Consider the following 27,756-nt stretch of genomic DNA (forward strand, 5'->3'; position numbering starts at 1 on the left):
CTTGAGATTTATGCTTATATGAAAGCAGATTTCTTTCACTTAAAACTGACTGTCATATCCCTGATAAATATGTAAAACCAAAGATGCTTCATAATCAAGACCTCATGTAGCTAGCCTGCCTCTATGGGAGAACACAGATCATGACTGAAGATGTAGAGGTATGCACAAAGTTATCTGTCTTGCTTGCAGTGTTATAGGCCATCCTAGAGCAAGCTCAGACTCACAGTTATGCATTAGTATGATTTGTTATGAAAAGTGGCATTTAAATATTTAAATGTACCAGGTCCTATGTGTTTAATTTCATTGTTTAATCATTGCATAGTTTCCCAACTAAGTCGTAGTTGGCACAGAATGGTGGGTTGCTCTTTATTTATGTGCTGCTGCAGCTTTTCAGAGCCTCTTAGTGCTGGTGAGGCATTTCAGCTATACATTATTCCTTTTTCGCTCTTGAAGCTGTACATCAAGTTATGCAAACTTGCCAAACTTTTCTTCCCTGGAATATGGTAAGAACAAGATATCCCAGTATATTTGCAGCAGTACCTACACAGAAATCCTTGCCCTTTTAGAATGCAGCTATAAATTCCTAGTTAATGTATCATGCCAGGAGTAGGGCACAGAGAGGATGTATATCCTACTGATAATAACAGGAGTTTCATACACAAAAATGTCTTGCACCACACTAAATAAGCACTTTGAGGCATTTAAATGACATTTATCAGGTTGTAGCTACTGTGTAAGATAATAGGCTCCAACAAAAACCATAGATGGCATCCTAGCTGTCTCATCGTTGTATACGCTAACAAACCTTTCTAACATCACATGCTTCATACAAAATAGGCATCCTCACTGAAGGAATGGGATTGCCTGCTAAGGACTGCAACCCTGCTGATGTCTAGTTTAAACAGACAGCAGATTAAACAATTGAGATAAAAATGTAAAACCAGAAATGTTTATACTAGTATTGTTGAGCACCAAAAGCTTGATAAAATGAAGTCATAGGTGCTCCCACATTAAAATTTACTATGGTGTTTACAAAAAAAAGCTGGAGGGGGGGTGTAAGGACTAAATAAATGGACGCAGAGGGAAAAGACAGTAAATGATTCAAGACAGATGAAAAAAGAAAGTAAAACATTGTAATACAAACATGTAACAAGCATTTGGAAGTAAGCTGCTTGAAAATCAGTACTAAGCAGCATGGCTTTGAACATTTATTAAAATATTTATTTCTGCTCCTGCTTTCCCTACATACCAAGTGAAAGACCCCTTCAACAGGCCTTCTTCCGCTAGAGCCAGACGTAGTGGCTCTGAGGCAATGTAGGGTGTATATATCTGTCTGTGTTTGCACGTGTAGGTTTGTATATGTGTGTGGCTTGCCCTGGAAAAAGCTTCTAAGTGACCCTTCTTTTTTCCCCAAGGGGATCATTCTGTCTTTTCAGAGGAAAATCTAAAAAAACCCACCCAAAACAATAAAACAACTCTGAAATCCACCTTTCCTTGTGCCTTCTGTTTTGGATAACTCTTTTTTAGCATAGTGGTGGATGCTAAATTTACTCTTGCTGTACTGGCATTTGCTCATCTTTGGACTTTTGCAAGCATTTGGCTAATAGGGATATTTTAAAAATCAATTAATTACGAATTTTAAATGTGCTCCGAAAACTTACATAAATTTATGTTGTAATTCTACCTCCATATCCAACATAACCTCAGTTTGTGTCACCTCAAAAGCCCCCACAAGGAATTACAGGCATCTTATGCAGAGATCACATGAGGACAAGTCCTTTTCTTCCCTCCTAGTGAATCCTTGATTGCACTGTAACTAATGCAGCCTGCTGCATAGTTTTCTATAAACTCCATGCAGAGGAACAAGATTTGGGTAGGGCCAGGTCTTGTTTTCCCACAAAAGTTGTGGGTTTATTAGTTGATACAAGCCAGATTAAAGTAGGGGTTTGACTGCCCACAGATACGTCAATTAAAACAACATCTTGAGTACAATTTGTTGTTAAACCAGTACATATCTTGACTGAACTGGCCTCCAGCTTTGGCTTTGTGAGAGTGTTTATGCAGAGGGAGAGCTCTTTGCAAACTGTGCACACAGGCCTGTCCATCCATATACAAGCTTAGATGGAATGAAATTTATTTTTATCCTGGAGGATGGATCTGCCCTGTGAGTACACAACCACATGGTTCCAGCTGCATCAGGCACACATTCAGATGGTACTAATGGGGTGCCACTCTCACCCTTTTTCTATTGAAAAGACACCACTGTAGACCTAATAAATTTACTGATATTTGCCACTGCATGGATAACATTAATAGCATAAAATCTTTTTTTATTTGTAACTTAAAAACCAGGCCGTTATTAAAGATCTCACGAACTACGTCAGCAACTGCTGTGTTCAGCTATTGTGAAGACTACCTTTATTTTGGCAGTGGCCTTTTCTCTGCCTAAACAATACAAAGAATTAAAAGTATATGGTCATAGAACACAATGTCTGACAAATTTTAATAATATTTTAACAAAAATTTAATAATAAAGTTTCTTTATTATCTACATTCTCTTCTAAGACAAAACAAAAAATACTAACAAAACCCAATCTGCCCAGTCCCTGGTGACCTAGTAGTCTGTCCTGCAAAGATCATCCCAGAAACATTCTTTCGAAGATGGAGAGTTCTGCTTTAGATTAGACTGCCTACTCCTGGAGCTCACACAACAGCCCTACTGAAAACAATTAAGTAATTTATACTTAGGAGCAACTGTGACCGTATCCAGACAAATACCTTCCCATTATTAGGACAAAAAAACCAGTATGTTGTTTTACTTTCTCTAATATTATCTGCTATAGTGGTATTTTTTTAATTATGGGAAATCATCTGAAAAATAACATGTTGTCTAGCAACAAAGAAAACAGACACAAACAAAAGAGAAACAGAGTGACAGTTCTGCGTTTATATTGTATACTTCTGCTTTCAGGTAAACTGAATAAAACTAGAACAACAAACAAGTTAAAATGAACAGGCTAATCAACCTCCCAACAGTGAATTGATACCAGACTCTGGATCAGTCCAGAAGTTGATTTGGTTTTTTTAGTTTGTTTGCTTTGCTTTTTTTTATTTCAAAAGCATCTGAGATTCATGAAGGTATTCTAAGGATATATAACTTTATAATTCAATCTTTTAAATTTAATCATTAACTTACAGAACAAACATTCATTATTTTCACCTTCAGCCAATTTTTGCTTTTGAATGAAAAGACTTAAACTTTTCAATTTTATTAAAGCTACACAATGAAAATGATCAACTCAGAATCTGGGATATTCTGATGAATTACATGGTTTAATTACTATTTGTATAGCAATTTCTAAGTTATCTCATGATAATACACTACATGCCACCATCAAGCTATTAGTAACAATGCTGATATAAACAAGTTCTGCATTTAACTTTGCAAGATAGGAATAGGAAAAAATGATAATGAAAGAGAGAAAAAAGTGGCAAGGGATGTTAATCACCTCAACTTGTGATTTTTGGCAGAAGCACCTTGAAATTTCTCTCATGGGCCTAGTCTTAGGAATACATTATGCTTAAAGAATTTAACAATATAGAATAAAACCATATTTTCACCATGATTTCATTAGTTTCACCTGTATTTTGTCAAGCCATATACTCATCCATATACAAACCTGGTGAAAATATGTAAGAAAGCTGCACAGATCTAGCTAGAGATTCAGAGAATTAAAAACTATTCAAAAATTTAAAATAAACTCGCATTGACCATGACTTCTTCTAAATTCATTTTCTCTCAAGGTGTTCTTAGAAGCTGCATAATTACCATGTTAAGAGAAACAAAATTAGAAGTTGTACCCAGCCAATAAAAAATGTTACTGATGGCTTACTTAAAACAGCAGTAAGAGATACCTTGTAGTTATCTAAACAATAGTAAATAGGAGGACTTTGAAGACCTAACATTGTCTTTGAATGAAAAATATATTTGTGATATGAAAGTGATTGAGTTGCAAGAAGGCCATGTCAGCAGTAACCAATGGATGGAGTAATTTGTTGTATCATTGGTACTTGCAGTGTGGGATTTGTCATCTCCATACAGTCAGAACTAAATGTTCTGACCCTTCAGTCAGAACTAAATCTGTGATTGTTGTACTGTGTGTGTCTTAAGATTCCTGATTTGCCTCTTCTGCAACCGTTAGGAAAGTTGCTGAAAGCAATATTTTTTAGAGTGCTGCAACTAAGTGTGAGATGGAGGTCAAAGGATGGATTAAAAGATGGCAGCAACATTAGTAACTTTCTCTTCTGAAGCAAATGTCACATTCTGCTCTGATATGCCATGATCAAAGACACTGTTCACATTTCTGATGTATTATTTAGGTGTTCCAGTGTAACTCACACCATCGTTTTCAGATAAACAACCCAAACAGGTCACTAAATGCTGAGGCCTCAGATCTGTCTTTACTGAATTTAGCAACTGTTCAAGAAATAATTTAGCACTTTTTATCTAGAAGCTAAATAAGAATTATTGCAAAGAAAAGTCTACTGGCTTTTGCCATAGGAAAAAATGTGGGTTTGACAAAAGCAAATGCAAATAAGAGATATCCCAGCCTGTCTCTATGCATCCTGAGAGGATAACAAAGCGAGAAGTAAGGAGTAGTAGCCTTTGAGGAATTGTCAAGAATAATTTGTCTATCTAATTTCTTTTATAAGAAAGTAATGGGCCCTGCAGACTGGAGACTGAGTCAATGAAGCAGAAAACCAAGTCATCACAAGAATATAGGAGAAGAGGAATAATGAGTTTGGGTAAGACTAAAGAGTCCACTCAGCCCAGTATCCTGTCTCTGACAGGCCATAGCAGTTGTTTATGTAAGAATGTAAGACCAGGGCAAATGCATAGTGATATGTCCTCAGTATGGCCTTGTATTGGGTTTGCATGGCAAGATTTCGGTAGCAGGGGGGCTGCTGGACGCATTCTGTGAAAGCTGACAGAAGCTTCCCCCATGTCCCACAGAGCCAATTCTCACTGGCTCCAAGATAGACCCACTGCTGGCCAAGGCTGAGCCCAACAGCAGCAGTGGTAGCACCTCTGGGATAACAGATTTCAGAATGGAAAAAAAAATCAAAATTGAACTCTTTCTTTCAGACATTATCGCAGTGACTTTAGCAGCTGACTCTTTGCTGTTCAGGGTAAAGTAAACAAGGATGGGAACTATCACTGCATACGTACAGGAACTCAGCATAGGCAAAGTTATCTAGGTAGTGTCTTTACAAACTTGCAAGTATTCAATAAAGAACCAGAAAATAAGACAAAAAAAAATGATCTTGTTCCCAGAAAAATTGAATGCATTGTCCACGGGTAATCCAGTGGAGTAGAACTGCCCAGTGACAGTATTCAAATAGATTTTGAAAAAGACCAAAATGGAAATGTAGCAGGCTGACTGTGCCTAAAGTTCCCAGAGAACATTTTAGCCTCACAAGTCCTACTCTGTGTACTTCTGAGTTTTAGGATCATGCCAGAAGAAGATGCAATTTCTTGGTCTCAGTTAATCATTTTGGCTGTGGGAAATTATATGAAGAAGATGCAAAAAATAGTTTTTGCAAGTTGCTCCAGGGAACTTAAGAAACCAAACAATGTTTCTTGCTTTACTAGAATATGTTCCTTGCACAGGAAAGGTCCTTTTATTATGGCAGGTTGTTTATCATCTCTATACTCAATGAGAAACTTAAATGTTTAATTTTTTTCTTCAGTCATTTAACCCTAGAACAACACAAGTCTTTAAGCCAGTCTCATTGTCTCCCTCCTGAAGAGTGGCCTCATGGCTCCTGCTGCGACTCGTTAGATTTCATAGCTGATTCAGAGCCCACTGCTGCTCCTGCCCACTGTGATGGAGAACTTGCTGTTGTAAATGGATGCAGCAGTGCAAAGATCATGGGAAGCTTATCCCTTTGTTTTTAATTTTCCCCCCTAAGGGCACTTTGTTCCAATTAGTGCCTCAGCTAGCAATTATTGCTGCACAGTGCTCTGACTTATTTCTGTTTGAACTGCTGAATCAAAGTTAGAGAATCTCTTGTGTGATGTAATATATACCCTGGTCTAGTGCTCTTGCAACAAAAAAGATCCCTTGTCAGGAATCATGGCCATGCTCTCTGGAAAAGGACATTCCTCACCATCTGATTTGGTTCTCTCTTCTATGGTACACAGGAATAATTTTAAACAGTAGCTTTCCTTTGCTGTAAGGGTACGTGTACCTAATGCATATGAGCAAAACAGCATGCACAAATGTGCATGAATGATTTTTTTGTTGTTGATATTGCTTTGTCTTGTCTGGGTGCTGACCATTCCTCACAGACGGATCTCTCACTGGATCCAGTAGCTGGCACTCCTGGAGGGAGCATTGCACCGCACAGCACACACGTGTGAAAGTCTCCCTTACAGCATGTACCAGCTCCGTTTGTTTTGTCCTGTTTTCCTAAGTGAGGACAAACCAAACCTGAAGAGTTGTGGAATAGCTGGTTTTATCACATATCCAAAAATCAAGATACATCAGTACACACAGTGTACTTTTTCACCCCAGAAGCTTCATTGGAATAGAAAATTTTAATGACATAATGTAGAAAGAATCTTGCCAGAACTTTGACATGTTTCACATTTCTGACACTGAATAGTTTATTTAAAGGAAAAGGCCATGTGATGATGGAGACCTAGTCATGGTTGGAAGGAAATGCAAATGAGAATTAGTCCTTTATCGCTTTGGTTCCCTAGAAGTACAGCTTTTCTGATCACCTGGCTGAAAGTGAGAGAAGGTTCTCACATACAAAAATCAGAAACAGTCCATAGATTCTGGGAGAAGCTTAGCATAGAAAGAGATAAGAACAAACCTTACCTAAAAACCATTTGGTACCACTCTAAGGAAGTAATACACCTTAAGCTAGCTCCTTATCATTCCCTATTAACTTTTTCAAAGTTGAAACATTGGATAAACATTAAAAAATTCACCCAAATTAGGCATATAATTTTCTTCAAAAAGGGTGGTGCTGCTCAAAATTAAGAAACTTGCTACCACTATTCACAAAGACAAAACAAAACAAAATGAAAAAAACCCCATATCCCTTTTGGAGCATGGGTCCCTGAGGACTGTCAGATAACATATATTCACACAACCCTCTAGGCTCATCTGTTTACTTATTTCTGTAGTTTGGCTTACGGCCATACAGCAAAAGCACTAAATAAAGAGCAACTTATGTGGTCAATTATAGACAACATTAAAATCAAACAGATGTATACAAAATAGAGAAACTAAAAATACATAATCATCTTTACCAAACACAACAAATAACTGGAGATACAATCTGGCTACAATTGTCTCAGTTAAATTATATCTTAGAGCAGCTTCAGATCTCCTTAAACTAATTACAAATATAATGTGCCTCTGATGATACTGTCACTGAAGATTGGTCTTGCAATAATATAATTCTTACTTTTTTGCCTCTTTCATTTTATAAAAGTGAAGTAGGTAGGAGTAAATAGTTTTGCTAAGTAATACAGAGCCCATGGAAAAAATTGGATTACTTTTCTGATGTCTGATCATAATATAATGAGAAGTAAAGGTTATTACGTGAAGTATGTTGCTTAATGCCTAGGTGCTTCTGTCATGAGAATTGTGATCTATTTAAATGAGAGAAATATTATGTATTTTATTTTTTCTATAAGGTGCAATAATCTAAAAGGATTTGGTTTGTCAGTGTGATCACAAGACAAAAGTACTTAACGAAGAAGTAAAAAACATACCTGTGAATACAGGTAGATGTCTAAATGGAATGCATTTTAGAGATCTGTATTCTTTAGACTATGGATATGCTTCCTTAGTATTGTGATAGTGACTGCTTTGTGACTGCACAACAAAGCCTGTGAAGGTGAACAGAATTGCTTTGATTTGTATGGCACCAAGGTCCAATTGCCTGGACTGTAAAATCTGTACAAGTCTACCTACATTTAAGATGCTTGCCTGGTTAGAAATGTAAACCCCTTGTGAACATGTGTTCAGGAGGCATAAACCATGCTAGAGCTGGTTATGCTTGTGTCAGTACATTACCATATTAATCTGAACCAAGTTTTGATTTGGTTGTACCATCACATGAACTGCAGTAAAAGAGAAATTAAGAAATTACCCTCCTTCCCCAAAGAGGTGATCCCTAACTGCATAGGTATTTCTTGTACAGAGAAAATCAGTAGTGATTTTCTTAAACAAATGAATTTTGCTTTGAATTGAAACAGATCAGGAATACATGGTTTCAGCCCTTCTCATACTGACATGACCTAAATAATAAACCCCTATAAACTGCATTAAACAATCACAATCTTTTCAGTAATTCAGCAGTGTTTTGTCACTTGAGATCATCCTAAGATGCAAAGCTGCCACCCAGATAGGTCTGAACCAGATCATGTCTAAGTTTTGATTTCATCCTCTAAAGTCAGAGTGAGGTCACAGAGTTCCCACTGGGGTATGAAGTTTCCAAAATACGAGGCTGCTCATGAATTCTGTCAACATTCAGGCCCACAGCACCATTTAACTTCTGTCAGGAACAAAGAAAATTCCATGAGGTGGTAGACTGAATATCCCTGCAGGATGATGACAGTTCAGAGGAAATCCAGATGCATTTGCATGGGGGAAACTTCTGTAAACAAGTTCTGCACTCCAGCAAAGAAATAAATGTCAAGGTAAGCTTGGCAAGCAACAAAAAGGGATGAGTCATATTTCTCCAATTTCATTCCAAAGATGCTATCTTTCACCTTCCTCAGTACTGTAGTCACAAGACTGACAATGTGGCTGCTCCTTTATGGGAAACGGTATTCAAACATTGTGGTAAATATTTAGCAAAGCCCTACAGTAATTTTTCACACATACTTTGTTTTTATTACCAAAAATCTGGAAGGAATAAGTTTCCACATGCAGCAATCAATGTGCAATTGCCTATCTAAAATGTTTATAAGTCACTCCCCTGCCATGCTTTTAGTTGATATTTTCATGTTAAAATATATAGGATGAAGTCATTTTAGGACGGGCTTCTTGTTAAAGAGTTAACGGAAAATGTTATGTCCATTTTGCTAAAGAAGAAATGAAGGCAGCATCACTGAGACCACATTTCCAAGCAATCATTTTCTTTGAGTTGTTGAACTTCTGATTAACCAAATTGACACATCTTGGAAACTCATTTTTAAGACTTCTGTGCATACAGATCCTATTGACTTTAATTAAAGTGCATAGGAATTAGAAATAAAAGGCCATTTTGGAAAAGATTTGCAGAAGATTACATGTGATGTCTGGGACGCAGCCCAGGACTAAACCCAGTCCCTTAGCTCTCAAGCCAGAGAATCAGCAGAGTAATTGTCATTCCTGCTAGTGCTACTGAGTAGTATTATTTTCCTAAAAGAAGGATAGAAAGTACTTCTGTCTAGCTCATCCCTATTCTCTAGTGTTTGTTAATCTGACTGCACCTCACTAATATTTTTTCTCTGGAATGAATAATTATTTTTACTTTAGTGAACAGAAGCCAGTCCCTGATACAAAGATTGTGATATTAAATGGAGAACCCAGCAGTTTATTAAAGGTTTGCAGGTGAGTTCATCAGTAGTTTGTGCTAATTAGATCTCTAGGTGAAACTTTATGTATAATGGATTATTTTCCTCTCATGACATAGTGTTGCCATTTCTGTTTTCAATTAATTTTTTAAAAAACTGAAATGCATAGAAGAGTTTAATGTTCACGAAAGCAATTCAGTTTGAATCTTTTTATGCCTAATATCCCAGGATAGTGATTTTTTCATACTATCCAGGTAAGGTTTTTACATAAAGAGATTCCAGATTGTTGCTTATTAGAAATTACATTTATTCTTGTCCCTATTCTCCTATGATTACTCTTGCAAATACTCATCCTTGAAAATGTAGTAACGTGTTCTAATGACACGGTGTTATTCTGCATGATTAGTGTTGCAGAATACAGCTAGGTTCTTTTTTTATGTGGTAAATTTCTATCTTATCCAGATGATTTAATCCAAATTATATCTGGATTAGAAAAGCAATTGTGGTCTGTTGAATTCACCAGCAACCTTGAGATTCCTAAGCATGTCAATTTAAGACTATATAAGTATAAACAAAGCTCATCATTTCCAAGGGATATGTCAGCTGTGGTTTAACACGTTCTTGTTTCTTGCTTATGGACATCAATATGCATGCTGCTGCACTGAGATGTTTAATCCCATGCCAATGAACAACACCAAACCTACTTCGAAAAAGCCAAGTCACCACATTTTTATTCAGTTCTGCCTATTGTCAAAGCTAAGTGCAAGAAAGAGAAGTGTCCTGAAAAGCCATTTGGAAACCTTATGGTGAACAATCTCCAAGCTAGTGATAAAAACATTTCCAAGGCATGTGTCTTGGTGTCACTGGTTCAGAAATCTCCCAAAACTGTTTCTGGGTTTAGCAGTGATTTCTGGTTTGTCTTGGTTATGAAGAAATCAAAAAGATTTCTTACAGCACTGGTCCTGGGAGCTTCAGTTTTACCATTCTTGGAGTCCCTAAGTAAGTAGAGATGTGCAAGTGAGAAATGCTAAAAGCCAGAGGTGTAATTTTGGTTGGGAGAAACTCTGATCTTACCTACACAAGTTCATTCAACCTTACTTTCTCCATACTTAGCCACGTGATTCATTCAGCTATGTGTCTGCATGCTGTTGAAGTGACTGGGATGACAAGACCCCATGAAACTAACAGCCCCTGTATGAAAACAGCCAAATAAGATCTTCCCTTACATCTTCTGTCCCCCATCACCTTTTTTCCCAGCCTACCTTTCATATATGTCCTCCTCTTCATTTCCATATGTGGGTTTCTATCACTTCCCTTCTTCCTGACAATCTCTCTCATACTATCTTTATCCTTGTTTTTTGAATGTTGGAAGAAAGAGGTAAGTGAATTAGACCTGTCAAATCCATGCGTATTGCATAGTCATGCCCTGTAACCATGAGAAGCGTTTACTGTGCCCATCCTCTGTTCCTTTTGCCCACTTACTCAGTCTCAAATCAGACTTTCTGTGTGGAACTCACCTCTCCTGGCTTCAGACATGAACCCCTGAGCCAGCTTCCCAGGGCTCTGCCTCACAGAAGAAAGAAATAGGTATTTGGAGACATGATTTATCTCAGGCTTTTTAAATGCCTACCTTTGGATGAAACTACTTGAATCTTGTAAGACCTTCTTTCTCCCCACTGACTAGAAGGGGAAGCCAGATAAACAGCTCAACAACTGAGAGTCCTATTTGAGATACTTACATTTGGCCAGAAAGATGTTTAGTAGCCATGCCCCATGTAGACCAGTGGCAGACAATGGGAATTTGAAATAGGAAGATGGTGAAAACCACAATTCCAGCTCTAAACAGAAAAAAACCCGAAAAATATTTAGATATTTAGAGCTGGCAGTACCAATAAACTATGTACTATTGCAAGGTTTTCAAGCATTTGACCTTTTTAAGATGGCAATTTGTGAGTTATACATAAAATAAAGTTAAAAAAAGAAGATCCAAATCAACAATAACTGTAATACCCAAAATGATCTGATAGAAAAAACTTTCACACTATGGGTTAAGCTTGATGCTTTAGATGTTACAGCTGCCACTCTTCATCCAGTTTCTGAACTATAAAGATGGGATTAATGGTCTTACAAGCATGAAGGTGAGGAATCATAATAAAAATAAACATACTGATTCACATGAAAAGCATGTGCCAAATAAATCCTTAAATCATTTTACGCAGCCTGTCATTCAAGCATATTTGACTGTCATCCAAATTGCTGGAATTGTCCTTCACACAGAAAAAAATCCCCCTCTGTTTATTTTTAGGATAATTGGAAGAGCAACATATTATCTTCAAATTAATGAATAGGTCAAGTTGTTTTTATAAGCTTAATAATATTTTCCATTGTCCCTCCCTCCTTAACACCTATCTTCATTGCCTAATCATTCACATACTTTATTTTTTTGAGTTTGGGTGAGTCATGAAGTGCACATTATGATGATAAATATATCATCTCTGCTTCCTTTTAATGTGAACTCAGTGGTGTGATTCATGCTATAAACCTATTTTACTCATTCTATCCTTTGTTCATAACCTTGACTCTGTTAATATCAACAGTACTGCTGGAATCACATGTTTCTACTTAAAAGTTAACATAAAGGTCTTATCTGCTTTACATTCTATAAATTCTGTCTGACACATTTTTTTTCCTATGACTCCAGCTATTCATTTGAAATCACAAACGTTATTGTAACACAAGCTGAAGAAACTCACCTTAAATATGAAGGTTATATTTTCCCTCTATGATGCCATTTAACTGATTTGAGTCAATTAAATATTTTAAAGGATACTTAAGAAGCTCTTTCTTTCTTTTACAGCTTAGTTCACAATTTCAAGCTCTGCTGAGACTGTTTTCCAGTGCTATGTTAGAAAATCAATACACCCTGTGTGTGTTGCCCAAACAGAATCACAGTTGGTGCTCTCTTGCCTGGCCCCACAGACTGTACCTATATTCACACCATCCCTGAAACCCAGGGTATGTACTTTGCTTCTCCAGTTTCCTGTAGTAACAAATGACTTCGCAGTAGCTCTGAGAGTGCAGTGGTTGGTGATCCCGAGTGAGAGCAATTGCGTGTGTGTCATTAAAGCAACATGTAGCTGAGCCATAATAGTCTAAAGATAGTAACACATCATTATGTGTGCTCGTGTCTGAATAGTGAGGGAATGTAAGATCTTCCTTAAGAGGAAGTTATTGAAAAGTTAAGATAAAAAGCACACAGTGTAAGATGTTTTCTATGCAATCCTTTCAGGAGGCTCCATTGTGACATTAAATCACTGATTGGCTATGTTTGTGTGCTCAGAGAAAGACAATGATTAGAAGTTGCTGCTTAATTATGAGGTGGAGAGAAAACAGTGAGATAATTTGGAAGTGAGCAGAAAAACACATAGACATGCTGTGGGACATTCTGAAAGCAGAAAGATCAGTTCATCACCTTCCAGACTTAGAAAAGACAGGCAAGTGCAGAGACTGTTTCTTGTTGCTATAGGGGAAGTTTTGTTGGTTTTTTTTCCTGAAAAAAATTAACTTCAGATAAAATATTTTGTCCAGTGCTAACCAATAACCAATGGCCTGCCTTTCCATTCAGGGCTGAATTTATTTGAAAGGGTCTTTGAAGGGAACAGATGTGGGAGTATATGCTGTGAATCTGTGAAGGGGTGAGAGGAGCGAGCAGGGGCAGGTGAGGAGTGGTGGTGTAGGAGATTCAGAAGTTTCCTAAAATGGCTTCCCCCTGGTAAATCTTTATTTGGTGCTGCAATAGGACAAGACCTACTCAATGCAAATCTGCTAAGGCAACCAGATTGAATAGCTCTAGACCATAGTTTTGGTCCATCCCTAGATGAGAAAATAGCATGGCAAATTGAGGAATGTCTTTCTCACTCGTGCAAACGGCAATCTTACTATTGAATTCCGTGAGTCAAGACAAGCACATTAATTAAAGCACCTACTGGGACTTGGTCTTTAAATATCTTATTTGACCACAGATCTTTGAAAATCTTTGGTTGCCATTTCATTTGTGATGTTTAAACAGTGGTAAAACTTAATTTTCCATTTTCATTCAAGGTTGGAGTAAGTTTTGATACAACTCAAATGCCTATGGCTAATTTTAATATTAAGATTAAACAAGGAAGCATTGTTTTACTTGAAAAGCTCCTTTCCATGGAAACCTGATTTATAGCATAATGTTGAAGAAAGAGACCAGGGTTATCTAAACACTCACTGTCCTGTTTACTATGGTTATCAGTTGAGGACTAGTATATATTTATTATGGAATGGCTAGCTGCTCTGGTACAGCTCACTTGTTTGGGCCTTTTGTCTTCTTTTCTTTCAGGATGACCACTGCCTGTTTATCCCGGCTTGAGAGGAGCACAGCACACCAAGTTGGCTATTTCTATACCTGTGAGAGCTAAACCACCCCTGTGATGCCTTGCCAGCCTTGCCAGTCCCAGACCCTTTACCTTCCATCCCCCCTGCTTTCCCTCTCCTGGTGGAGACACAGCATTCTCCCACCCCTGGCCCTGGCTCCTCAGGCACTCAGCCACCATTCTGCAGCAGGTCTGACTGGATCTGATGTCTGCCAGAGACTGTTCTTCAGCAGCCAGGCCCCGGAGGTAAGAGCAGTGACTGAGAAAGGCTTCCCCAAGTAAAATATGACTTATTTATGGGAACAGAGCACTTGGGGAGAAAAATGTTAATGTGAGATGAGCCAACGTCTCACCCAAAAGATTGACAGGCCTAACACTTCTTTGGACCCCCCTTTCTGGATGGAAATGCCTCTGAAGGACTTCACTTTTCTTAGCTTCAGAGCAGAGATCTTCTTTATAACAAGGCAATGACTCTGTTTTGTGTGTCTGTGAGCTCCTTTTGCCAAGCTCATCTGGTGAAGAAACTAATGGACACTGGAAACATTCCTGTGACTGCCCTGCTTCATGTACCGCGTGCTGCACATCAGCACAAGAGGAGTCCCTGCTTCTAAAATTGAACTCTCTTTCTTAACAACCTCATTTACCAGGACACTGAGCTGGCGAATCAGATGCACACGACTTGCCTGGCTGTGCTGCATCCAAGCTCTGCCTTCCTGCAACATATGCTCTCCCCTTGAAGTTCACTGCAGGTAATTTCATCTCTAAGAGCTTGTAGGTGTCTGGCTATCTACTTTTTTTGTTGCTTATTGCACTGGGAAAACTCTTGAAATTATTTGTTTCCTTGCTGCTTTGACAGACCATGCCATCGGAAAGGCACATGTAATATTCAAAAAGATAATGAAATGTCTCCCAGTATATCTACAGCTGATTTAAAAACTGTTTAGAAATATCTTGGTTTGTGTTTCATTTAATTATTAGTTGGTAAGAGATAAATTATTCTATAATTTTCACTCAAAGAGTAATCTGTAAGTATTCACAAATGCAGACAAATCTTTTTAAGTAGTGTGTGTATATATATATATATATAATAAACAAAACCAAAACTCCTACTTAATTTTGTGTGCTTTAGAATTCTGCACATTAAATATGAAGGGCACTATCTACAGATATAATCTAAGCAATTCTTTTTCTTAAAAGCAGTGACTATGATCTTGGTTCAGGAAGTAAATGAAATATTTCAGAATACAGCCTATCTTTCTGAAGGTAGAAAAAATAGGGCGGGACAAATATTTGTTGCATCTTGTACTACTTGTAGGAAGTAGCTGCTTTCTTTGTGTCATTGGAAATGATACAAACGTACTATTACTTGCTTGTTGGCATACAGGCTAGAAATAAACGAATTATCTATTTAATGTATGCTCTTCCTTCTGGATCTCAGGTTTCAGTCCAGTGAGTTAAAGTTACTACCAGCTTTCAGGCTATGAGATAAATCTCTGCCCCACAAATGTCAGTAGGAGGTTTGGCATTACATTAATTGGGACCAGGATTTTACTCCATGAGTATTTTTTGGAGAAGATCTGAAATGCTGTGTTAAAAATTCAATTGACAGAAATCTCAGCTTACAAGTATGTAAGGCATTCATTTCTATCTTTATGTAAAATGATTTGGTCAGTACCCCAAGGCAGTTAGATTAAGACTCGTTACAGCTTTTACTTGCTGCTAAAAATTCAGCAATTCACATCTAGAATAGATTTTGTTTTTACTAAGAGAGAAACAGACTCCAGATATTTAGCTTGTGACACAGATATGATTTATTTTAGACCATGCATCAGTCTAGAGTAGATGGCTTAAGCTGCCAAAGTCAATGGCTGGTTGTCTTAGAAGCCCTTCTAAGTGTACTAGAAAGTTATACATCAACTTACACATCGCTGTGCGTAAGGTTTTGTGGATGGCACAACACACAGATGTTTTTCTTCACAAAACAGATGAATACATTAGCCAAGGATTTCTTAAAAAGGAATGTGTTACTTCAGTGACAGCTGACCAGTAGTGCTCTTCAGCTGAAGAAATTTAGTTGTCTCTTGACAGCAAGGAGATTAATAATTTCTTAATTCACTCAGCAGCCTGGAGCTTACACCAAAAATACTATAGGCTATGTGTACTACATAATAATTCACAGTATTTCACAGAGGCTATGTCCCTTACCATTAGGCTTTCAACTGGAGCAGAAAGAAAATAATACAAGCTCACTGTAAAAATACATTCTTGCTATTTCTGCATAAACTTTTCATCACAAAAGCAAGCTCAGACCATCCGAGTGGTGAAGGGAGTGCCCAGCGCAGCACCCAGGTTGTGCAAAACTGGCTTTAGGCCAACTTTATCTTCTCCTGGTTGTGGAACCCTTTTGAGGCTGGTGTATGGCAAAGAATTTAAAGGCTAGTGTAGATGCCAGCAGTCTCAAAAGGGCTATTTTAGTAGCCAGGATTATTGGGGCATAAAGGAACCACAAAGCCCTTGCTCTCTGACTGCCTCGTGCCAATAAAACACAGCAAGGGAGTGACAGAAGATGCTTACAGCATAGGAGGTTTTCACTGTTTTTTGTGAATATCTTTGTGACAAATCCCTCTGGCATCCTGGACTCACGCAGATCTGCCCTGGTTTGCCAGAGTTACAGTTTTGGGGAGACAACTGAAGTGCTGGAGATTACTTTTTAAAGACATTATACTGACAAATTAAGTTCAAAGTCTAAGCAGGGCCCTCCCAAATGGCAACTCTCCAGGGCTGGACAGTTATAGCATTAACTTCTATAAATCTTTTCAGGAGCTTCTTGGGCTTCAAATACTTCCAACATTTCGTCATTCCCGTTAAACAGGGAAAATTGCTGAATCCTTTTTTGGAGACCAGCATAATTATATTCTCAGAAAATAATAATAATAATAAAAAAAAGTTGGAAAACAGACCATATGATAGAATTAGTTAAGTATCATAGTAAATGCTGGCAAAAATGTTTATACAATGGCTTTCTTAGATGCACTCCTGGAAACCAATGTTGATACAAAAAGGTGCAAGAAGAACTTTTAAGAGATTTGTTTAGGACTCTTCTTTGTAGCTGGGGAATAGTGTAATTTCAGCTATAAAACCTCTGCCAAACTGTGCACATGTATCACTGTAAAGTGTGCACTTCTTTACTTGCATGTCCCAAACAAAACCAACTGGACCAAATACTTTTGTTGCTTTACATCGAGTGCTTTTTCCTCCATCATATTTGCTTGCTACTTCTATTCCTGTTAATTAGCATTCTGGGATATTTGGGAGGTAAAAATGGGAAAACCAGTGTCAAAGGAGTCTTTTCAGCAATAAAACTGATCACATTATTACAGCCAGAAACTCACAAGACAACATGAGCAGTGTGCTCATGCAGCTGGGTACTTCCATGAATGATTCAATAAAGTATCACTTGTTTAAAAACAAAAACTGTCCAGTGAACTAACACTCTACAATAAAGCCTCCAATGAAGGTATGCTTTCTTTTTTTTTTTAATGTTGTGACTAGAGCTATTGAGATAAAATTTGGTGTCCATCCTCACATCTCTACATAAAACAAAACAAAAGAAGTCGGACAGAACCTGGGACAATGTTATATGGATTCAGAGAAAGAAGAGACTCAAACTGATGAAGATTCCAAAAGAAAATGAAAGGAAATATCAGTCTGGAAAACAGAGTAAATGTCATGCACTGTGTTTGGGCCCTGTTATGTTTCAGACTCAGAATACCTTCACTTGGCAAGGCACTACACTGCTTATCACTATTTTTTAAGCTGATGCATGACTTTGGTGTTCAAACGTCTTAAATAAATTAACTCATCTGACAGAGTCTTCTCTGTTTGCTACATGGATAAAAGGAAGCAGATTCAGTGCCATTTATACCACAGAAATTGAATACTCATATAAATGTGCTTTTATATGTCATTTTCAGGAAGTCACAAAAAGAGGAGATCCAAAGGCCTACTGGATGCAAGAGACTTTTCTAAAACACGAATCATTGAAAGTTCATAATTTCAATTTGAAGAACATCTTTTGAATCCTGTATTTCCCAAGAAGAATGTTAATGTTAAATTTCAGTAGTCAGCTTTTGAGCCGGAACCAACTTGGAACAAGGACTCAGTTGAAGCATAAGAAAACCTTTTCATTTATTTTGCAGAAATTATAAAGGCTTGGTGCGCAGAAAAGCTAAAGTTGCTGGAAAACTGCAAATCTCACAAGAGCACAGAGGGAAATATGCTTCTGGAGGTGGATTAATGTGGAAAATTGAGACAAGAACCTCTCACTGAGCATGCCACTGGCTGGTTGACACAGAGTGAGACAGTGTGGTCTGGATGGATCATGGTATGGCTGATCATGAGGCCATACTGTCATACTCTTGCACACATACAAGTTAGTTAAAACAGGCTCAAACTTGCAGGCTAGAAGTGTGCAGGCTCCAGGGGGTCACCTACAGGAAAGCTGCGTGCACATGGGTGGCACCACAGGTGCTGCTGACAAGGTTCCAGCTGCCACTGGAGCAAGGACTGCTCACCCTTAGCATGGCTCATCCAGTCTGTCACATGGTTATTTCTCTGTATGTTAATGTGCTGTGTGTGCAAGGAGGTGTGTCAGTGAAGGAAGATCAGCCTGTGTCAAGGAGAGTTGCTGCTGGCTGTGCTGGCACTGCTTTGTCCTTTCTGCACTGGTCAGACCCACAAGCAGGACCAGGCTGCACCTTTGGCATCAGGCTGTGCAGGGCCTCAAAACCAGCCCTGGGCAGAGGGGTGAGCTCAGCCACACCTACGCCAAGTGTGGGTGGCAAACCTCGAGTTTCACATCAGGCTCCTGGACAATATTTTTTAAACGAGATTTATATATTTATAAAAAATATTTATAAATTTATAAATATAATATAAATCTATTAAAAAAAAAGGAGGTTCTTAATCCTAGGTACTTACATCCAAATTTAATTTAAAAATGTATTTAAGTTATTTAAGATAACATACTTGAATATGTATGATTAATATCTCATTTTTAAAATATGATTTAAATTTGTAGATCCAGGAGTAATGGGATATGGCAACTGGCATCCCAAAGCTATAACTGAGTATGACTTAGCTGTGATTTTGAAAGAAGTCTGTTCCTAAAAATACTGAACACATTTTCATGTACATATAGGAAGCTTAACAGAAGGAAAAAAAAAGGCATCAGTGGCAGGACCCAAGGGAATGGCCTGAAGTTGTGTCAAGGAAGAAAGGTTCTTCCCCCAGAGGGTGGTTGGGCACTGGAACAGACTCCGCAGGGAAATGGCCACAGCTTGACAGAGTTCAAGAAGATTTTGGACAGTACTCTCAGGCACAGGGTGTGACTCTTGGGGATGGTCCTGCACAGGGCCAGGAGTTGGACTTTACGATCCTTGTGGATATCTTCCAACTCAGCTTATTCTGTGATTATAAGGTATTTTTATAATGACCATCATTTGCAAAAATGCCATGCTTGGAGGCTACATAGGGTTTCATATATGTTCTAGTACTTCCATAAGCCTCAGTGGCCACAGGAACAGCTTAGAGGTGCTAAGTATTTTTCTAGCATCACTACTTCGCCATCTGTTTCCTCCTGAAAACATCATTCTCAGCAGGAGCCAAGGAGGGTATGTAGCAAGCAGTGAGAAATGGCAGAACTAGAAAGCAGGAACACAGTATAGGAAAACATCTACTTATAGGGTGGACTGTCACCAAGGGAAGCAATTTTTGGGTTTTAGTGTAATAAAATAAAATAATTGTACCACACTGAACCTTTCTTGCAGTTTTAACACCAGATGCTAAAATATGAGGTACCTGATAATGCTTTTAATTTATATACAGTTCTTGACATAAAAGTAGATTGGAAAAAATTATGATTAAATACAATACAGCAGTGCAGATTCAGGAATTCTTTTGAAGATCAGTAAACTAAAAAAGAAATAAGTCATGCCATTTTCACTCTTCTCCAGTTTCTATGGCTACGGAAAACCAAGCTTAGAAACTGAATGATGCATATGTCTAACTTGGCAAATTAATAAAAGTCTAAATGTCAGTGTAATAGTGTAATTCTGAACATTATTCTAGCTTCCTGTATTTGAGTTTCCTTTACATGAGCTTGAGATGAGATGGAACATAATTACTTGTTAATTGCTTTTTAGAGAACAGGCTGCAAGAAGACATGTACGGCACCACGAAAAGTTAACAGGCATGAGAATATTGGTTTATATTCAAGCTGAACCTTCCATAGCACAATAATATATTTATGATCAGCTGTTGGGGATCAACCCAGTTACCCAAACTGGTAACATCACTTCACATGAACTAAAGGTCCTGCATCTCTCCACCTGCCACTTGAAAACAGTGTAGGTCTCCCACAGACTCTCTGTTATCAGCTCTGATGGGCGGCTTAGATATTCCAGAGCTTCTCAAATAGCATCAGGCACCCAAGTTAAGCAAATGAAATGCTCTCTTCATGACTGAAATAGCCTTCAGGCCACTAGAACAACAGTTAAACAAATTCTGGGTTTATGATCAGGCAGCAGATAGTGAACTACAGGAATTATGCTGGGACATGCAGATTGCACAGAGGATTTAGTAGGCAATGAATAGAAAAATTCATCTGGGAAGGGAACATGAGAAAAGTAGTTTGGGAAATGATGCATGGAACACAAAAAAAGAGACATGGGTTTTGTGTTCTGATAAGATCAAGACAAGTGATGTAACCTGCTTGCCTCTTGGTGTATCAGATCATACTGGTACAACTTACATGCACTGGAATGATTACCTGGCACATGATACTGGAAATGATTCAGTATTTAAGTAATGTAGCAGGCAAAGCTGCTTTTTCCCCATGGGCCTTATGCCTTGGCTCTCTGAGTATCCTTTTATACACAGGCTTTGTTCTTTAAGGTGCTATGCAAGCCACACTGAGGTCTGTTAAACATGTGCAAGTTTTAGTTCATAGGAGCACATACAATTTCTGGACCCATGAAAAAGCCACCCCAATATATAATTAATCACTTTAAAAATTAGGGCAATTTGATCTCATCTGGTTTGGCCCTGCTCTTTGCTGCTCTTATCCTAAAAGGCTGCCACCCACTATTTGCTGCACAGAGGTGTTCCCCCTGCTCAGCTCCATCTTTTCGTTCCCACATGTTTTGCCTGGAGGGACTTCACCTCTACTGGCCTTGTCCCTTCACCAGCCCTGGAAGGGCAACTACATCAGTACCACAGCTGCACATGGGGGTTTCTTCCAGTTCCATTCTGTTTTCTCACAGATAGCACATTTCTCTTTTTAGTAATTTCCAAGTTTCTCTTTTTTCTTAGTGAACAAAGATGTGAGGTAGCCACATTTTCTCACTTATTCTCTCTTCCTCTCTTAGAGTTGTCTATTCATCATGTTGGAGACAGTTTCAAAGGCAAATAGATCGTCACATTAATTTTTATTTGGGATTCAAATATACCTAAATGAGAAGGTCTGTCTGTACTAAATAACTTCTAAATGAAGAAGTTAGTAAAATGCTAACTGTTTTGAGTTCTTTTGAGGGCAGGAGGATCTAGAAAAGACACATTTAGAGCAGTGACAATCTGGATCAGGAAAGACTGCCAGTCAAAAATCATATAAAAGGAGCGTGTTAAGGAAGAAAGAGAAGTCCTTTCAGAACAGCTAAAGAAATATAAATATCCTCAATCCTCCCAGCTTGTGCTTCTTACTCAGCCACAGACTCAGAGAACTTGGGAAGCAGCTGAACTGGTACTAGTGGCTTCTTCCCTGCCTCGAGGATAACAGGAAACTGAGATTGCAGTGGTTCTTCTGCAGTTGCCACTGCAGTCACCTTTGCTAAACAAGAACAGCATTTGATGAGGGATTGATACTTTTCCATTAAAAAACCCAAACAAATCACAGTTCCCTCTCTACTGTCACAGCAATCGGCACTTCTCTAGTCAAGCTTTTCACCAATGAATAGTCTTGTTTGGGTATCTTTCATTGGCAATACAAAGCTAAAAGTGGAAAGAGAGTTTAACTAGGACACAGCCAGCTGGTCTGGCAGTGGATATTTTTCTAAGGATTTTTGTCCATATGAGTTCTGAGCGCAAATGCCAAGTGACATTCAGAAGAAAAGATTAAGCTGATAAAACTGTGCAGCAGGGCTTTTCCTACTATTTTGGCGGCCTGTGGTACACAAATTACATTAAACTTTTTGCTTGATTAAAAGGAAAGGAAGTAAAAGTAAGTACTAACCTTCCTTTTTAATTAAACTGATTAAAAAGGATCATCTGCATGTTTGTCCTTTCATTTCATATTCCACTAGCCAAATGGGTTCTCAAACAGAGCTGTGCTGCAAGATAGAATATCTCTAATGAGGTAGCAACTTTTTTTTGCAGGTATCTACTTACTTTATCTAGATGCCTCGCTGTTAATAGTCTCCTCTGCCCAAGCAGCTGTGCCTGTGATATTAGAACAACATGTTCCCTCCAGTACAGTGTGTGGAGTTATTTCATGTCTAACCAGAGATAAAATGTAAGCTGCTCAAAAGGAAGTTCCAAATCACCCTCTAAAAGGAAACTGCAGAGACACAAGTTGCTGGTAAGAAGAGAGATGAAAGGGTTATGTTAAGCCCTTACTGACCATATTTCTCTTTCACCGAGCCACATTATGCAACCTGTCAGGTGCAGAATACTTGCAGTTTCTAAGAGTTAAACAAACATTGCAGATATGTGCAGAGCAAATACTTTTATTTAAATGACATGCTAGGAAAACAAAGTTGTTTTCCATGGAAGTCAGGATATAGAGGGAACAGGTGGCAGATACCGATATTTTGGAAAGGAGAATGCAAGACAACAGATTTAATCTGCATTGTTACAGGGGTCAGTGGACATTTCCCTTCCTTATTTACACATATCTACTGAAAAGGGAGTGAGACCACATGGTAATATATTTGTAATCTTAAGTATTCTTGCAGGGCAGGGCTGTGAGGAGCTGGAGACTGGCTGCAGTGTCACCAGAGCAGGAATTGGTAGTCCCAGGGGGTAGAAATGGCATCCTGGACTATGGGCAGCACAGGGAGAGACCTAGGGAGGGGTCAGGGGTCCCTAAAATAAAGGAATGGATGCAATGGGTGCCAAACTTTTAGTTGGCTACATTGAAATGAGGCAATCCTCCATAGCAGATCTAGGCTTACTGTGTCTAAAGGTTCAGGATGAAATTTACTGGGAGACATTCTCACTAGCTGATTTGGGAATCTTGCTCAAGTGCTTGTGTTTTCTTTACCCTAGTCCTCTGTCACTTGGGTTATTTGTGCCAAGTATCTGGTAGCAGTTGTCCTCTGCAGAGCGTTCTCCATCAAAAAGGCATCAAACACTTTAGCCTTTTCAGCATCATCTGTTTAGATCTTTTCTCCCCTCAATGCAGCAGACCAAAGCTTTCTCAGCCTTCCTCTTACCATAAGTGCAATTACAGAAGGATTTCCTGTTACTCCTTACAGGCATGGCCTTTCTGCTGCTCCCTCCCTAACAGTGTTTTTCTCTCTTGCTGTTGCAGCTGTGCTGGGGTTTTTAGTGTTCTCCTTCCAAACCCAGATGGTAACAGAGCTTCCCACAGCAGTAGCTTGCACCATCCTCTGGTGTCCCAACTTACCTGTTTCCTTCTGACTTTACCTGGCACCCTCTGAGGCTGGTGAATCTACACATTTTGAGTATCTATTGCCTCACACTGTTTCTCTTTACAGAAAATAGGGAACTCCACAGCTTCAGAAATAGCCCAGGATGTCCCCATCATGATCTCTAAAGTTGTTGAATAGTTAATCCTTGTGTTTTATTTTCCAGAGTAGTTGAAGCACTTCATTAGCACTCCTGTGCTTTGAATGCAGAAATGTAAAAGCATTCAGAAACAAAAATAAACTTCAAGTCTCTTGCTTTTGCATGCTGAAACAGTTGCTTACTGATATGTTAGCATGTGAAGAGGTCAGAAAAATGTCTTTTATTTTTAAAAAATATAAGTCACTCCTGATACAATATACTCACAGTTCAAAGATAAAGATAAACACAACTCTCAGGTCTTGCAGTGTAATTGAGCAATCTGTTGGAAACATGAAAACTGCAGACAGCTTTAAAGAAACTGTTTCTAATTTCATTTCGATTCTCTCCAAAACCACAGAATAATTTAATACTAAAGGATCTCATCCATATTACAATGAAATCAAGAGAGAATTTCTTGTGCTCATTGGTGGATTTTAGCTACAACTGCAAGTATGGAGCAAAATAAGATGTTCAATGTTTTAAGTTAAATTTCAATAACTAAAATTGGGAGGAATATTTTTAATTGTTTATATCCATAATACTATTATGCTTAAGATTCCCATGTCTTATTTTATTGGTTTTATAAGAATCAGTGAGTGTTCTTAAAAAGCCCCATTATTAACGATTATGTGCAGGGATCTTGCAAAATGCAAACTATCTGAAATATCCCTTTAAACCACAAATAACAGTGTTTTAGCATTAGCTTTATTTAGCTTCACTGCCTTTTTAGTAATCCATACTGTTTTAAAAGCTTAACATTGAAATAAAAAATTATGATAATCAACAAAATACTGAACTGTTGGTGTAAACAAACCTGTGCAAGCATAGTTCAGATCTAGGGAAAGAGGAAATACAGTCAAGGAAGTAACAGACTGTTATGTCTAATTTATTTTTCTCTCTTCTTAGGCAAGGTAGAAAACCACAAAAGATGTTTAGAAGAAAAGACAAAGCAGTAGTTTTATCCTCTGCTCTTCATTTTCTTGGCTGAAAAAGAATTACAATCATAACATGGACTGACATCTCCAAAACTGAGCAAACCTTGGGTGAATATTTCTAACTGCAAAAGCACACTTTTAATAATCGCTAATTGGATGAAAATGAAACTACATCAGTATTTTTATGAAAGGAAGATACTTGACATCACAACACTGAGTGGAAGCAACAGTTATTTCTAATATGCCATAAAATGTTTCTATCTCTGGATGTGCAGTGGCAGGATGTGCAGTAAATATTTTCAGATTTTTTCTTGTTTATTTTTGGGAGCACTTTGCAAATGAAACTGGCACCTTTCTCAGCCAAGATAAGGCAGAGTGTGGTCCTGGGATGCTGTACAAAACCATTCTTCCTTCATCGGAAGGAGCCACAGCATTTTTAAAAGGCAAAGTGACAGGTTGATAAGGATTTTGTCCAGAAATCACAGAGCAATGAAGCATGTCAGAGAGGTGTGCTTATTTCAACAGGTCTTGATTTAAAGCAGAGGGAAGCTGGGGGCTGAGCAGCCTGGCACCTATTCCTGTGGGACACGGACAGTGCCATGTGTTGGCATTCCAGCTCTTGTCCCTGGACAAAAGGAGCTTTCACTTAAACTGAGAGGTATTGAGCAACCAGCCCCCACACAAGACAACAAACCGAACACAACTGTCTCAGCAAGGCTCTATCAAAGCATGGGAAATTTGCCATGACACCATGATTTATCATTTTAATTGGAATAAGACAGATTCCATCAACAATTACAGAGCAGAGCAGCAAGAAATCTGTTTTTCTTTAGCAGCTGTTATTGTGCAGGATAGACAAAGAGCTAAGGTAGGAACAAAATCCTTTTCAGTGTAAACAGGTATCTAATCCTCAGAGGAAGATAAAACATAGAATCAAGATCTTTCAGATAGAAAATATACAGAAGAAGCAAAATTGTGCCTTTTTCACAGCCCTAATATGGCTATAGCCAGTCTCCTTTGCCTTTGACAAATTCCTCTGCTAGTGCTACAGCAACTTCTCCCTGTTTCTGGCATATTTGAACAAGGGTTTTCAAAGAGTCATTCTTTGGCCTTCCCAGGTGCTGCTCATTTAGAGTTTCATTTTATAGGCAGTAAGTCCAGTAGGGGTCAATGAGGACCACAAGCACTAAAAACCAGAATGCAGCTTAGCATGCCTTGTTATAGATCTGGAATTTTCACTATGTTAAATTAAGCATTTAAATATTATGTCTCAAAGGTGGTATAAAAGGCAATAATAATTAATTTTAAAGTTATAATTTTAATTAAGACATATAATAGCCTACCAGCTATTTTTTCCAATGTCTCATAGCCTTTGTGAAAATGACACATTATTAAGCAGAGGAGCACAAGACTCAGAGCAGGTTACCTTAGTGCAAATGGGTTTTTGCTGCCAGAAAAACTATTAATGATCCCCTGTTTCCTAAACTGAAGATCACTATTCTGTCCTCTGACTGCATACAGATTTCAGAGCAGGCAGTGTAAGATTTGGGACCTGGTCATCAGTGTGCAATACAAACCTATGTCTGGAAGACAGGTGTCCACTTTAGGATGTATCTCGGAAGGTAACCTAAAAAATACCTAGCAGATATTCAGCTAGAAATACCTGCAATGGCCAAAAGCCAAATTAAATAAAAATTGATTACTGTGTCACCGCAATCCAAATGCAAATACTGTAAGCAGTGGTAGGAATGTCCTAGAAGTAAGCAACAGATACTGGCCAGCTTCTGTGTGGGAACACCATATAGATCAAATTTTTCACACTGGGAAAGAGGCATGTGAAAAAGATTTGCTGACAACCTACAGAAAAACCTTGGTTGGGATCAAAAAGGTGAATAGAATTATTTCTTACAATAAGGGCCATGAATTAAATGAAATTAGTAGAGAGCAAACTGGAAACAAATAAATATATTCCATTTTTCTTAATGCATAATTAACTGAACTGCAGACTTTGGACTTAAAAGTTCAAAAGAGCTAGGAAAAATAGGTGAGATAAAATCATGGAGTGTAGGTCTGATGCTGCCTATTAAACAAGATAATCCAAGTGCAGTTTATATGGGAGGAAGAGTTAATTGCTGTTTTCTTTTGTTTCCTATTGTTGGAAATAGCATTCTGAGATGTTTCATTAATTATGCATGAGTTGAAAATGAGAAGTTAAATATACTGATTTAAGCCACTACAGAAAGAGCACATTTTTATTTTCATTACAGTTAAGAGCGCACATACCACGCAGCTGATGAGCTGTTTTGAGTGATGAACCATGTCTATTTTGATTGTTATCCCACACCCTTTTCTGTTGTAGCACAAGAAAGAATAAGTTCTAATTCTCAAAGCTGAACTTGTTGCCTAGTCCACATTAATAGTGAAAAACATAATCAAGACTAATTCAAGGAAACAAATGGCTTTTGATTAAATAATGTCATGCAGAAACACCAAACAAATCGAAACACTATTTCCAAGAGTTGAATTCCCCTCTAGTCCTGGTAGAGATTGAATTTGAGTGTGCAATATATCATATTTACATTCCCTTCTGTTAATAATTTCATCATAAATACACAGAGAGTGGTAAATAGTAGGCTAAAGAGTAGGACATTGACAGTGGCTGTCATGGGGTTGCTAAGTAGGAAAGCAGGAAATTGCCAGACCTCCCTTCTTTCACATTTCTCCCATGCTCAAGGGACAGAGAAGAGGTATCTTTTTCCCATGGAAAAAACCCAGCAAAACAACTTAAATTCTAAACTACCTCCTACACTTTCCTGAGAGTTTAAACCCTAGCTGCATGCTGACCAGCTCTTGGCTCCTCACTGTTACCCACTGTCAGCTCGGAAATCTGTAGCACATTAAGAAAGCACAAGTTGAGGACAGCCCAAAGTAAAGTGAATTAAAATTATGACAAATATTGCAGAGAATATAATTCCCTTTTCATTCAGTGCTT

The 27,756-nt window shown here is 38.2% G+C and overlaps 1 long non-coding RNA gene across 4 annotated transcripts in view; it reads left to right on the forward strand.

The window, feature by feature from the left end:
* Positions 1-25,779, forward strand: part of LOC120411929 — a 46,435-nt gene extending 20,656 nt beyond the window's left edge. The window contains exons 3-7 of one of the 4 annotated variants that reach the window (XR_005604518.1): positions 8,557-8,722; positions 9,546-9,620; positions 12,441-12,598; positions 13,953-14,735; positions 17,961-25,779. This is a non-coding gene — a long non-coding RNA (uncharacterized LOC120411929). The other 3 variants (XR_005604519.1, XR_005604517.1, XR_005604520.1) reach the window with 3 other exon arrangements.
* Positions 25,780-27,756: the final 1,977 nt, after the last annotated feature.

Source organism: Corvus cornix, chromosome 1A (genome assembly GCF_000738735.6).
Source record: "Corvus cornix cornix isolate S_Up_H32 chromosome 1A, ASM73873v5, whole genome shotgun sequence".
Lineage (NCBI taxonomy): Eukaryota > Metazoa > Chordata > Aves > Passeriformes > Corvidae > Corvus > Corvus cornix.